This window comes from Chelonia mydas, chromosome 2 (assembly GCF_015237465.2).
Source record: "Chelonia mydas isolate rCheMyd1 chromosome 2, rCheMyd1.pri.v2, whole genome shotgun sequence".
Lineage (NCBI taxonomy): Eukaryota > Metazoa > Chordata > Testudines > Cheloniidae > Chelonia > Chelonia mydas.
In genome coordinates this window covers 13,609,935-13,624,783 of record NC_057850.1, presented here as the reverse complement: position 1 = coordinate 13,624,783, position 14,849 = coordinate 13,609,935, and positions in this window count along the sequence as shown.

Below are 14,849 nucleotides of genomic sequence, written 5' to 3'. Positions count from 1 at the left end.
CCACCGGCTGAGGACTCCACTTCTTTGATTAAGTCCTCACCAGGGTCCTTGTACCAGCTGGCAGTCTCAACACTCCTGATACCAGAAACAAACTCTGATGCAATTCAGTTACCGTGCTGAAGTAGTCCGTGCTCAGCCCAGGAGAGATGATTTAAAAAAAAATCTATTTAATGCTGATTGCAAAAGCACCTGGAGCCAGAGAAGTAGACTTGACAACGAAGAGGAGAGGGAAGTTCCAAAAGTGTTCTCAGAGCAGTCACATTACTTAAGTGCTCAAGAGAAGCTGATGAAGTTAAATCTGTCACCATCAGGCTTCTAACACTGACCCTTAACAGCAGGGAAACCAATGGCAATACTAATCAGAGACAGGACCTGCGAGCATTTAGAGCAAAGCATGGTGGCTTGATTAGATTCAGAAGCAGAGCTAGGAAGGTAAGAAGCTGGTTATTTTTAGTTTTATTGGGAAATAACAAGGATTGGTTACTTCTATGTTGTTCAAGAAAAAATCAAAGTTGAGAAGAGCTGGGCCATTTTGACAGAGATTGGACTAGCCCCCACTGAGTTTGTTGATTCTGCTGCTAAAAAGAGGGACTTGTTTTACTCTTGGGCTTGATGTGGATATGAGCATCAGATGTGAAGATAGGAGGACAACTGAGAAACTACTAATCCCCCAGGCATTGACTGGATTGTCCGCTGAATCTGGTTGTAGCCGAGTAGCTCTCTCAGTTATCCCGACTTCCCCTACGCTCAACCTTTAGCTTTAAACAACCGGAAACAATTCTGCTGAAGACTTAGAGGCAGGCTGGTCTATGGTTAAGACAATGAGCTGGGACTCAGGAGACGGGGTTTCATTTCCTAGGTCTGCTACAGACTGTGTGTGTAACAGTGGGCAACTCACTTCAGATCTCTCTGTGCCTCAGTTTGTCACCTGTACAATGGGGATAATAATATTGCCTTCCCCCCATTCTTTGTCTATGTTGTCTATTAGATTTTAAGTTTGTCAGGGTAGGGACTCTCTCTTATTATGGGTGTATAGCACCTAGCCCAATAGGGCCAATACCTAAGTAAGGCACGTAAGGTGCTACTATAACACAAATGATTAATAAGAATAAATAATCATTTTGAAACCTGGTGAAACTTAATATTTCAACAGCCTGTGAAAACTGTCCCTAGAAAAGCAGAGATGATAGGGGAGAGGGAGCTCTGTGGATATAATTTATACAGAGTTCAAGTCCAGGCCCAGTGGTGTACTACACTAAACTGAATAAACACATCAGCAAATATCCCACTTTCCAGGGGAGCTGCAGATTGGCTTGGTGTCTGAAGACCAAGGGCACTAGTGGCTGAAGATAATTTAGGATGGAACGAGCTGGCGCTAAATTGCTGCCCAAGCCATTACGGGGATCATTAACAGTCCTGAAGTCTTGTTTTGACACCAGCGAAGAATTGTACAGCAAGGTGACTATGTAAAGCTGGTGGGTGAAACATTTAATATAAAGCAGGCGGGGAGCGACATTCAGAGTCCTTTGGAGAGGTAGCGGAGGAAGGACAGAGGATTAAGGAATTCAGAGACCCGGGCAACATAAAGTAGGGAGCCTGTGGGTAAATATTGTCAAAAGGGAATATATCTTCCAGGGTGCATAGTACAATACTAGATTTTGGTGATAATAGAAGGGCTTTGGCAGAGAGACGAGCTCAAAAGGCTTTGGCACAATGCTTAGAAATAAGTGGGAAAGCTAAAGATTTTATGGAAGGAAGTCAGGAAATTATTCTAGCACACCCTGTGGCATTAGTGGTGAGGCCACATCCCACTGAGTTATTAGAAAACGATATTAAAGGATGAGATAAAAGTAAGGTCCAGAAAACAACAAGAATTCAGTTGTTTTATTAACTAGGATTAACTAGTACTATAGACTGTGCAAACAAAGACATTCAGATAAGTTGCCAAATTTATCCCAAACATTAGGGGCCCCTTAGCATTTCTCCATATCCTGTCCCTCACCCCCCCCTTTCCTTCTAGCCAGGTGTATCTCCCTTCTACTGACCCAATTCTTCCTTTCCTTCCCAAGTCTTTTGACCCTGCTCCCAACCATCCCTCCTACAGTAATCAGGTTTCTAGCTGATTCCATGTCATATGGATATACTTTCTCTTGAATCTTCTTTCTTCCCTGATATTCTTCTTTCCTCTCCTTCCCAGTCCTTCTCTTTGTTTAACCATTCCTCTCAGACCAAGTCCAATGTATCCTTTTCTGCCATAAGAGTCCTTTTTGCTTTGCTGATATCTCGAGCAATCTATGTCAAGTCTGAAGCAAATAAGATCTGAAGCCAGCCCAACACTTAAGTTCTCAGCAGAGCCGGAAATATCATGGATGTCAGTTTTCTAGAATTTGCAAGTGTCCATACAATCTCTTCTTGAAAATGCAAAAATTGGCCAAATTTGGCACTTGGATGTGGGATTGCAGGGGTCCCATTAACTTCAAAGGGATATGCACATATGCAAGATTAGTATTTGCTCTTAGCCAACCTTTTTTATCTTTTTCTATAATAGATTGGAGAAAGGGGTTGAGATCTTTCCAGTATCTGATCTGAATAAAGAGATGGCTGCTAATGCACTTTTCCTGAAATAGATGGGGATGGGACTATTTGACATTGCATCAAGTACAAGAACAAGGCAGAAAGAATTAAAGTGAATAGTACCTTAAAGAAACATAGTGTGAGTTTCTGTCCACCGAGAGCAGTGCATTATTAATAAGCGGAATCAACTATTGAGGGAAACAGTTGAAGCAGCTAATGTAAACAGTCATGCAAATAGCTGGAACAAAAAGTGCGTAGACTCAGTAGAGAGGGTGGATTCATACTAAACACCAAGTCATCCTCTGTTTCAATCACTTTTTCTGAGCAACATTACTTTGACTCTTTGAAGGCCAGAAACCGGGGCTGTCACCTAGACCAAGCTGCTCAAAAGGAGCTCATGGTAAGCCATGTAACAGTGTGAAATGCAGCTTCCATAACATGTCAAAGGGTTACAATAACTCATTAATTCTGAGTCACCTACCTCCCCGGTCGCAGCTGGTGTCAATGCAATGGATTCCTGTCGAGCCTTTTCTTTTCTTTTGGGTTAATCTCTTTGTCATGAAAATGGGACATCAGAGTGGGGATGTGTCACGTTCTTTAGCGTACAGTTACAATAACCTTTCTCAGATTCAGAGATTTAGCTCGCTGTTGGGATTATTTCAGTCTTTCCACGTTCACTATGACGCAGAGTCCGCAACAAATCTGAGGAAAAGGGGCTTGGGATAGGAAGGCTTCCCAGCACAGGCTGGGGAAGGAAAAGCTTTATCCAAAGCCTAGTGAAGTCATGGAAGACTCCCCATTGATTTAAATGCACTTTGGATCTGGCCGTAAAAGAGACACTTGCATTGGAAATTGGAGGTGGAAGCCCAAGGCTATAGGCAGATCTGTATAATAGTAACAATAACATGATATTTATATAGAACCTTTCATTCTGAAGGATTCTAATGGGCTTAAAGGCCACAACAGGGTGAATTTGTTTTTTTTCTCTCCCATAAACATGGTCTAGCTTAAAACACATGCCTTGGGATTGATCGTTGGCTATTGCCAAGGAACAACCCGAGCTCATAGGAGAACATAACAAAAGGACTTAAGAATGGCTATACTGGGTCAGACCAAAAGTCCATCTAGCCCAGTATCCTGTCTTCGGATAGTGGCCAATGCCAGGTGCCCCAGAGGGAATGAACAAAACAGGTAATCATCAAGTGATCCATCCCCTGTTGCCCATTCCCAGCTTCTGGCAAACAGAGGCTAGGGATACCATCCCTGTCCATCTTGGCTAATAGCACTCATTTGACCTTGGGTTAGTCCCTGGTGTAATAGAACAACACAAAGTCTGCTCCAATTTAACCCAGTGGCCAATGGCCCTATAGGGCTGAATCAATAGTCAAGCATTGTTGGGGTATAGGAAAGCCCTAGCTATGTCCCTGAGGTGGAGCACCCACTGTTCTCATCCTCTGCTTCAAACAGACTGCTCAGAGATCTCCCATCATATAGACACCCCCATGCAGCTTGTTTACAGTATTTCACTCCACCATCTGCTGCATGCTGGTGTAGTCACTGTATTTACAATGTCCTCCAGCAGTACAACCCCTTCTCAAAAGGTTGGGGGAGAAAAGGTGCCTCTTCCCAGAGAACTCCCTTTCATCAGGCTCCACGAGCCTTTCTCTCTCCCGCCTGGCACTTCCTTCCTGTGGCTTTTATCCAGCTGTCTTATTAATGGGCTAATTAGCTTCTTAGCTTCCTTGCCCTGATCTCATCTGGGAATCAGGCACTCCTCTCCTCAATCAGGCCCTTCATGGGGACCCAACTGGGTACACAGTGGTTGGCTCAGTTGTTGATTCCCATCACTCTGTCACAGTCCACTTTGCTCCAGCAATGTCTCCTACATTGGCAGTAGGGGCTGAAGGTGGTGGGGGTGGGAGGTGAGGGTTGAGGCATGACAACTCTTATGCTAGCTAGACTGGAAGCTCTCTGGGGCAGGGGCCATCTTTTTGTTCTGTTTGTAGAGTGCTGAGCGTAACGGGGGCTTGCTCCAGGACCAGGGCTCCTAGGCTCTATTACGATACAAATTAGTACATTAAAATAACCTGTACCACCGGATTCTGTCATCCAGGCAGCCCAAAGAAGCTGGACTCCACTCACTAATCCAGATCCTCATCTCTCACCATCCTCCCTTCTCCATCAGGTCGACCTCTTGTCTGCCTTTTCAGTAAGTCTTTACAATTTTGCTTCTCCTCTGATGCGCCTGCAAGCTCCTCCTCTTGTCAATCTGTTCCTTACTTCTCTGGGTCCAATTCTGCTCACATAGGGCTAGACTTGGACTGCATGCCCATCCAGGGAAGAGTGAAAGCCACACCTCTACATAGGCTACCCAGACCTTGAGTAACTGGATACTGCTGCTTCAGGCCAGCAGAAAATAACTATTCCCCTAAGGAAAGCAGAGTAGGGGAGGGAATTATGCCTCAGAGGGATGTTTCTGAGTCACCCTGCCCCCTAGTGCTACTCCTGGGGTGGTTCAGTTTCGCAATCACCCCTTGCTCAAGGGTGCGTGTAAAGGCGAAATATAGCCCAGTGTTTCTGAACCTTTTCAGGTAGGTGAGTCCTTCTTCAAAGTCAAAAAATGTCATGACCCCCTTCCATGAACTGCAAAACTAAGGAATCTGTCAGTGATGACACTGGTAATCCTATGGAATTGACTTGTGTGTGTTTCAAGAGGCTAACAGATAATACTTGACTCCGAAAGGTCAGGGTGTGTGGCAGCGAGATTTTCTTTGCTTTAGATTGTAACAACATTCTCAACATTTCACAGCTCCCCGATTGTCTTTCCTGACCATCCTGCGGTCATGCCCTACTGGATGAGAAACACTGATTTAACACATAGAAATCAATGCCAAAGCAACTATTGACTTCAGTGTGACAGGACTGGGCCTCATATCTCTGCAAACCCAAAGGTAAAAATCATGTATTTTCTCACTTGCACCTTCTTCTAACTTTCTCCCTCCTCTGCTCTCTTTCAGTTAACCCTGTAAAGCATTTTAAGATCTATTTCAGGGTTTTATACTATCAGACATCCCCATAATATCTAAGCGCCTTCCATGTGAAATTGATAGAATTCACAAAGTTCCTAGTGGATTTCAGGGAATATAAAGACATAGTCAGTATGGAACAGCTTTAAAAAATAAAGTTGTGTTGTACTTTCTCATCTATCGCAAGACAATAATGGAGTCCTGGTCCATCACAAGGGCTCGCAGACACTACGGTTATTATTATCATTGGCATAAATGTTTTGAACAGCATACAAAAATAAAAATGTCCTTTGGTAGCACAGAAACATATTGAAACACAACCTCCAAACTGGCTGACATAAATTACATTCCAGTGGAACGGCTCGTAGAGCCAGCAGATGGGATTATCTGACAGGGAACTTCAGGACATAATCATTACCGCCTGCTTTTGAGAGAAGGAGGAATAGGGGTCACAATGTACAATTTCCTTGCAGCATCATTGTGGATAAAATACATATAGAATAAAAGCAACCGGAGGCAGCATGTTCCTCACACATTCAAAGTCACATATCTGAGCCTTCAGATTGTGTTAATTAGAATTTGTGCCTGGCATAATCGCATGGGACAGGCAGAAATGAAGTCTGCTCAGACTTCCAGGGTGCTTGTGTGTCCTGCTCTTCTCTTCTTCCCTTTGTGTCTTGTTTTTTATAATGAGCATGTTCTGTCTGAGGCAGCCTTGTGCATGGTTAAAGAAATGACATTTCCTCTCCCATCATGCTGATACCTGATCTGAACCAGGTGAAAGGGAAAAAATAACATAATTCACACCAATCATATGCAGGGTGTAAAAGAAATCATTAATAAAACTTCAGCCAGGTGTTGGACGATGCAGTAAACCACTCTGTTATTTCCTCCATTTGAACTGACTGAGAAAACTGTGACAGATAATGGTTTTGCATTTGAAAAGCAGTGGCTTGTAAGCAGCTTGCAATTGCTGAGGGAAAGAAACATCAGTCTGCTTCCGTTAGGAATGCGTTCAACCCAATCCAGTCCCTCTTTGTTGGTACAATGCACAAAGGATTCCCTGCCTTTCAAACAGCTGATAGTACACTGGTAAATCTTTTACGTGTGGAAAAAAAGAGCACATTTAAAACAGGACATTCAACACAACATTGTGGTAAACTCATTGTAATTGCCTGACCACATGCCGGCAAGTCTTCCACTGAAATTGGTGGATTGGGTCCTTACGCCCGGTCTGTGCTAGACAAATTTGTTGTGGTTCATGGCATCGGTGCCCTAGCATGGATATTCCATGACTTAAGACCACACACACAAAAGCTCCTCAGTTGTTCTGCAGTTGTGCTATGTAGTTTAGGTTTCTTGGGGGCCAGGGAAAGCGGAGAGTGTTGATATTGATGGAAGCCCAGTGTGGATCCATCCCTAGATGAGGGAAGCAGCAATTTGCACTGGCAGACCTTAGTTGCAACCTTGGGAAGCTCCACTAAGGATACATTCACATCACAAATGAAACTGTGATTGCTGTGCCAGTAAATACATCTGCACTAGCTTTAATTTAGCTGGTATGGGTAATCATTGGAGCCGCGCAGGCTTCAGTATAGGTTAGGTGCCCCAGTGCAAGCCCGCTGGGGGACTCTGAGTATCTACTTAGGTTACTGGGGCACACCATGGCTTTCCTTGTCTATGTTGGTGGTACAGCTACGTGAGGGGCTGGCCTCCAACTGTTAGAAGCAGGGAAAATCTTCAGTGTGGACAAGGTCTGTGCCTCTCTCATATACTAACGTATAGCAGTTTGAACCGGTGATTTGCCCTTGTTTAAATGACTATCATGGGTTTGGGGGAGGGACCCTAAGGGTGAAAGGTGAAAGGAAGGGAACTCCCATTGCAAAGATGCCTTCCATTTTTACATGTTTGTTTATTGAACCCAAAGAGCAGATGGGAGGGAGCTTCATCTTTTCCCATCTTCCTACCTAAGGGTGAATTTTTGCTCCCCTTGAAATCAATGAGAGTTTTGCCATTAATTCAATGGGGCCAGGATTTCACTCTGAAGTTACAGCTGTCCCTAGCCACTCCTGCCCTCGGCATCATTTTCCTCATGTGCACATATCTCCGATACAAATGGCTTAGGGGTGGCATTTAATTATCCTTTGCTTCCTCCTCTGCTCTGAACTGCCACAGTGTCTTGCCAGTTCCTCTGGCCCAGAATAGAGAGAAATCTTCCCTTCATCTACTTTTCCTCTTTAAGGGCTGTACACAGATAACTGACTAGTGCAGTGTAGCTGCAGCATAGCAAAACTTGGGAAGGGAGATAGGGAAAAGCCTTAGCTTAGTTAATCAGTTTTCCCTTTTGTTAGCCCAAAGCTGTAGAGGCAACAGCTCCCTCTCTCTAGATTGATCCAGAGGAGATCTGGATCTGCTGAGCAATTAGCCGCTCCCCTGATTATGCACTGACATTAAGGACAACAGGACAATGTGCAGCTAGTTTAAAGAGTCAGATGAAGTCAGGAGGAATGAGTCAGTGTGAAAAATTCAGCTGTGTAAAGCCCTGAAGTAATAACTACTGCTTCACCTTCTCATTATTACTTATTATTTAATTTATTTATTTATTTGGAGTCATGCCCACTCAGTGCTCCACACTTTCCAGGCACTTAAGAAGGACCAATCTTGCTCTGAAGTGCTTTTGAATGAAGGAATTTAAGATTTGCTTCAGCAAAGAGCTCCCAAGAGGTAGGACAGCCTGAGAAAAGGCTTCAGCACAGCCTCACAAACCAAAGCACTCTAAGTTTTGGGAAGATGTAACACATGTATTTTCTTTTTTCTTGTATTAATATTGGATGTGAGGCATCTTTAAAAAAGGTGGTGTGTGCATCCTCTCTCTGCAAGCCTGCCCTAATGGCCGGGACCCGGGAGGCTCTGCCTCCCATGCTACGTGACTGATTAGTAAATGTTGCTTGATTTCACCATGTTATATCGACATTTTGAGGCTCCTTTGAAAATGTGACCCTATGCGATCTCCTTTTGTGAATATGCAAAGCTGCACACCCAAACGCATTTCCAGGCACCGCCCCCTGCATGCGCAGAGGACAGTGTGTGGAAAATATGCATAAATGTACACTTGGACCAAAACATACCAGAGTCACGAGTAGAAAACTGGAGATTTGGTCCAGCTTTGATGTAAGTCAGTAGGAAGATTCCCAGTGACATCAATGGGCATTGGCTCAGGCCCTTAGTGAGCGTTTAGGGTGAGCGCCTCACCTCACTGAAGTCAATGGGAGTTTTCCATTGACTTCTGTGGGGGCAGGACTTCATCCTAAAGAAATAAGACTTTTATGATCCCAAAGCCTAGGGGGCAGTATGAACATTCCAGCAGAGCTGTCACAATGCCGTTGCAGGTGAATTCAGCCAAGTCCAGATGCCCTTTGAGGACTGGGCAAAGGAAATGAGGGTATGTAGCCAAGTATTTTACAAAAAAGTGGTTTGGTTTTGGAATCAAGCTGAGATACAGAGAGTTTTAAGAGCTGGTTCACCTGTGCCAACTCCCAATGCTGTTGGAAATATCCAGACATTTCCGCCAGTGATGTAATAGCTTAATCGCTGGGAGGCCGCATGCGGACGTATTGTCACAGAAGTGTCTCAGGGACTATGGGTTTGGGAAAATGTGCTAGAAGTGGCATGGTGCTGACCCAAATGTTATTCTTCTGTCAATAGAAATGGCTCACACACTTCCATTGATGCAGGAGCTCTTATAATTTCACCTGAGTGAGTACACTCCATTTAGATTATCAATGACAGTCTCCATCTCTCAGAATAATGCCGGTGGCAGTGTCAGTATGATATCAATGGATGTGTCATTTAGCAGCTCAAAGGAGATATTTACTGAAATAACAAGGTGCTTCTGTGTAAGGTAAAGCTCTCCAGGATCCATGTCTTTACACTAATTCTCCTCTGCATAAGCAAAGAGATTGCACTCCGGGTAACAACTGTCAACAAAAAGTAAATTAAGTCATCCTTGGCTTTACAATTATCAGAACAAAAACACATTGAATTTATCTACTCACACAACCTAGGAAAAATTGGGTTTGATTTTTTTTTTAAATATTGAAACCAAAATCACTTATTGAACTATGTCCTTGATTCTGCAAGGCACTTAAGCACATGCTTAGCTTTCAGTGTGTGTATAAATCCATTGGCTTTGCTGGGATTTAGGCAAGTTCCTATAATCACAGGATGAAGTGTTTTGCTGAATGGTGGCCTGTAAGAGTCAAAGCTGAGGGTTACATTGTGCCACTTAGGCAGAGCCCATTATTGGGGAAGGACAGGCCTCTACCATGCAGTGGGGGGCACTCTGCACCAGGCACTCAAGAATGTCTTCCAGGTCTCTGATGTCCAGTGACAGACAGAGTCCAAAGGGGCTAAGTGGAGCTGGGGCCATGACTCTGGTAGGTGTCAGGAGACCTGTCCAGCTGTGCAGAGGATGCGAGGGTATAAACTGAAGTCCTATAAGGGGGGTAGCAATAAGGATGGAACACAGCACCCATGCTCCTCAGAGTTCAGGAGCTACAATTATGTGAGGCCCTTATGTAGGCCAGACAAAGTAGACGAAATGAGTTCCTTGGGCCCTCCCCACTACTAGGGCCAGACAGATCTGTCCCAAAATAGGCAGGTCTTCTGTGTGACCTTGGACAAGTGACTTTCTCTGATTGCCTGCATCTGCCTTGTCTATTTTGACCGTAAGATCACTGGGGACAGAGACTTTTCCACTAGTTATTTGTGCAGCACCTAGCACAATGGGGCCCAAGTCTCATTTGGGTGCTTCCGTAATGCAAAGTAGAAGAAGGGGGTACTTGCAAGTAACCAGTGGGTTTTTTTGCTGCCACCGTTTTGACTTAATGCTGTGATGAATTCAAAGGAGATGCTATGGTGTCAACGCAGGTACTGGAGCTGTAAAAGCATCACTAAGAGTCTCCTAGTCAGCTTGACTAACCCAAGAGTCATTAGAACGTTAGTGAATGGTGCACAAGTGCACAGCCGCGTACCTTATTCATAAGAATGGCCCACACCAGTTATTTGCCATTTTTATGAGGTAGGGTGGGGAAGGGAAGCATTAATGAAGCTGGAAGGAGAATATATGTGAAAGGTCATGGCTGGGCATATGGAAATACTGAGGAGTTAATGGGTTCAGGAAGTGGAGTCTGGGCTAATGACCCACAGCTGGGTCAGTCACTGAAGATTTGTGGAGTTGGAGTAGGGGGCATTTCCAGGGTGTGAAGTGGGGGGAATGTGGCAGGGTGGGTGGACAATAGTATATGAGGGGTCTGGCTATAAGGAGCGTGCTGAGGGAACAGAAAAGGGGAGTCTTAGCTCATGATGGCTCCCTAGCTGAAGAGTTGTCTAGGCTGGGCTGTGCCTTTGTGCAATTACACTGATCGCTAGCTACCCATGGGTGAAATCAGGGCACATCCCTAGTGTAGACAAGGCCACAGCGAGAGTAGGAAAGAGGCATGAGAATGAATCCTGGCCTGCAGATTTGAAAGAAGGTGATGAATGCAGCAGGCAGGAAGTCAAATGGAGAAAGTATGCTAAATGGCATAACGGAGAATTAGACCAAAGAACAACGTGCTTAGATTAATCTTTTCCAGAGGAGGCTGGCAAGTCACATTGTGCCCATACTTGTAATGTGTTATCTATTATCCCCTGTATTTTTGCTGCTCTATATTCCTAACATTCCCTCTAAGGCCACGTAACAATTCCTGGCTCTGAATAGGCTGTATAGGCATATTCAGTTCATACCTTGTACACTGGTTGTGTCTACACTTGAGTGGTGAACTGTTGATTGTACATTAATGTGGTGCTGGGTGAATTATTAAATTGTTTATTGGTTAAGAGTAATCAAGTAGATGGCACTCTGTCTTGTAATACCTCAGGAGAAGGGGATTGAGTTAAGAGCATTGAGGGAGCTTTAACTCTGAATTGCTGTGCTTTGTGGGTTTGAGTCCAAACATTCAAGATTATGGGGTTTTTTGCACTAATGGAAATATATATATATATTAAAAAAACTTTTAGTATCCAGCCTGGTCATGTCTGAATCCCTAAGAAGAAAACTTAAGCATTTGTCTTTTACATGTCATGCGTTTGTTGACATGAATTGAAATATTTATGCTTTGTATTTTACACAGTAAATAATTGATATTGTTATATTATATGCTTTACTCTCTGTGGGCCCAATGCTGGGGTGTGGGCGGGTGTGTATATATATATTTTAAGAACCTCTACATTTGTTTGTGTTTCGGAGAGAGAGAGAGGGGTTTGTGGGTTGTTGGTTTTTGTTTGTTTGCTTTTGGGTAGAAGGGTTGAGACTATTTGGTTGAAAAAGGTTTGAAACCTGAGATGCTTTTAACTCAGGGATCCCCCATTCTGTCTGCAATTATACAGAGCTGTAACTCCACTGGAATGAGAGCATGCAATGCTCCACAGCATTAGCGGAGTGAGCCAATGCGTATGGCATCCCCAGTACATCTCAGTATCCAACTTACACAGGGAGCACTAGGCAGTCATATACTGAACCTTTGCCCAAGGCCATTGCTGGGGGTTATGCAGTAGAATCCAAATTAATAGAATGGGCACCAACACGAGTTCAACAGAACAGGAGGCATGTTGGCAGTTCGATGCTCAGGCAGTGGATCATCAGGCAGGCAGTGCTATTGTATCACAGTGCTCTCCTGTGGCTGATTATTGGGCTCCAGAGATTGTCCTTGTGGCCCTGAAAGGCTGGCAGATGGAATGCAAGCCCTGCAAGTGAGCAGAGTTAGAGAAGAAAATGAGATGTACGGGAAGATCCCTAAGGTGTTGCGTGAATAGGGCAAACCCACAGTGGGGGAAATGGTGTAAGAAAAATGCATCTCCTCCAACCTCTGCCTGGTTCCAGAACTGAACTTTGGTTTTAGATTCCAGTAGGGTTTTTTTCCCTTTTGGTTTAAGGTGGGATTTCCAAAGGGGCCAAAAGTAAGTAGGCAACCAACATCTAATTCCTTCAGTTCCTTAAATGCCTCCGCTTTAATAACTACGACCAGAATCTGAAGATCCGGTCCTGTTTCGTCGTCAAGAGGTCAGATATGCATCCAAACCAAACACAAACTCCAACCCTTTTGAGGTTTGCACATCAAGAGGCCAGATACTCAGCTGGCATAAATCAGCATAGCTCCACTGAAATAATTGATTTCAGAATGGAAGCATGACAGGGGGAAATTTCATTAATTTGCCAAGGTGCCAGTTATTTTCCAAATCTCAAATCTAACAAATTAGAGTTACCAATTGTATACATGTTATGACCAGTATTGAAATGGAATCTAATAGGCTAACCCTTTTGTCTTGAGTCCAAGTAGGGTTAGCTTACTAATTTAACATTAGATTGTTTTCAGGTCAACTTCTATCTTGCACAGTATTTCTCAAATCAAGATACTTGGTTACTCTTAACCAATAAACCAGTTAATAATTCACCCAGCACCACATTAATATACAATCTAGAGTTCAGCATTCAAGTGTAGACAGAATGAGTGTTTTAGGTATGAACTGCATATGCCTGTACAGTCTTGCAAACAATTGTCAGAGACTAGGGGTAAAGCTAAGCAGTTGAACCCAAAAAACAATGCAAGTAACTGAGATTTCTTATAACATGTAATTATGACCATCACTTATCTTTTCTTTAGTACCTAACGCATTTATCGCATTTCCAATATTTCTCAAAGGCGTAAGGATGCATGTGTCAACACCTTTGAGAGTGTGGTCCCTGATGTTTGAATGGATTGGTCCAAAAGGGACAGGTTCAGAATACCAAAAGCAATTGCTTAAAATTGTTTTCAGTCTTTTTTAGGCCACTCTGCTTGACTTATAAAGGAGGGCATGAGTTAAAATCTAAGATATGGTTACCTGAAGTCTCCCTAGAGAAGGCAACAAAACAACCTTCAGTTATAGATGTGAAAGAACAGAAAGGGAAATACAATCTTTGAAATGGAGTTTCACCACTTCGTATCCCATTAACTCTGGAATGGCTGGTACAGGAGTCAGTTGCACTGGAGATCACAAAGCTCGAGGTTCCCTGCAAAAAGAGTCTCTCTGGGTCAATACTCTTAGTCATGCCCCATTACCACCTCTTGCTTCACCTAGTCCAGGTCCCAGCCCTTTAGTCCTTGCAGTTAGCCCCACCCTTGCAGCCCATCTTACTTTGTTTATGGGTCAGGGAAAAGCAAAAGTTCAGACTCATCAGAGAACAAGCCTCTCGCATGCTCAACAAAAAGGTCAGTGATATTACCAGGGGTGCCTGGGAAGTAGCTTTACTGGAGTCCTTATAGTCAGGTAGCTGAATCAGTCTCTTCCTACCAGGATTGCCCCTGGAGTTCACTAGGGTCCTCACAAAGCTGTGATTCCTCCTTCTGCTTTAGGCACTCCTCCAGCAGCTCCCTTCTCAGGGCTTCACCCTTGCTGACAGCAGCTCCACCTTTTAAAGCCCTTCTCCCCATCGTGCATGACTGGCAGGGATGGGATTACCTTAGCACACATAAGAATGGCAATACTGGGTCACACCAATGGTCCATCAAGCTCAGTATCCGGTCTTCCAACAGTGACCAGTGCCAGATGCTTCAAAAAGGTAATGAATAGAACAGGGAAATCACCAAGCAACCCATCCCCTGTTGTCCAGTCCCAGCATCTGTCAGTCAGAGGCTTAGGGACCCCCAGATCATGGGGTTGCATCCCTGACCACCTTGGCTAATAGTTATTGATGGACCTATGTTCCCTAGCTCCTTTCCTGACAGTTTGGACACCCCAACACAGTCCCACATGGCAATCTCAATATTATATACCTTCCCCTAAATCCAGTGGAGAGAATCCATATATTCTTTTATTATATTTCACTTCACATTTTTGAGTCTCATCATAGGATACGAGAAGTTACATTGGAGGAACAGGACAAATTATGCACATATAGAAATATATATCTGATTCATCAAGCACACAAGATACCTAGTTTCCAAAATGGGATGAAAGATATAGATAGATTTCTTGAGGTATCAGGAGGTTTGACATCTGCAACTTTCTGGGGTCACTAGCAAGTTATTCCTAACGGGGTTAAACCTACTTTTAGTTTTTCCTCTCCTCTGGCTCATAATTAGCATATAGGAGACAATGGGATACTCTGCACAGGAAAGTGGCAGCTGTTCTTGTCTGTTGTCTGACAGGGATTCTCCTTAGCTCAAG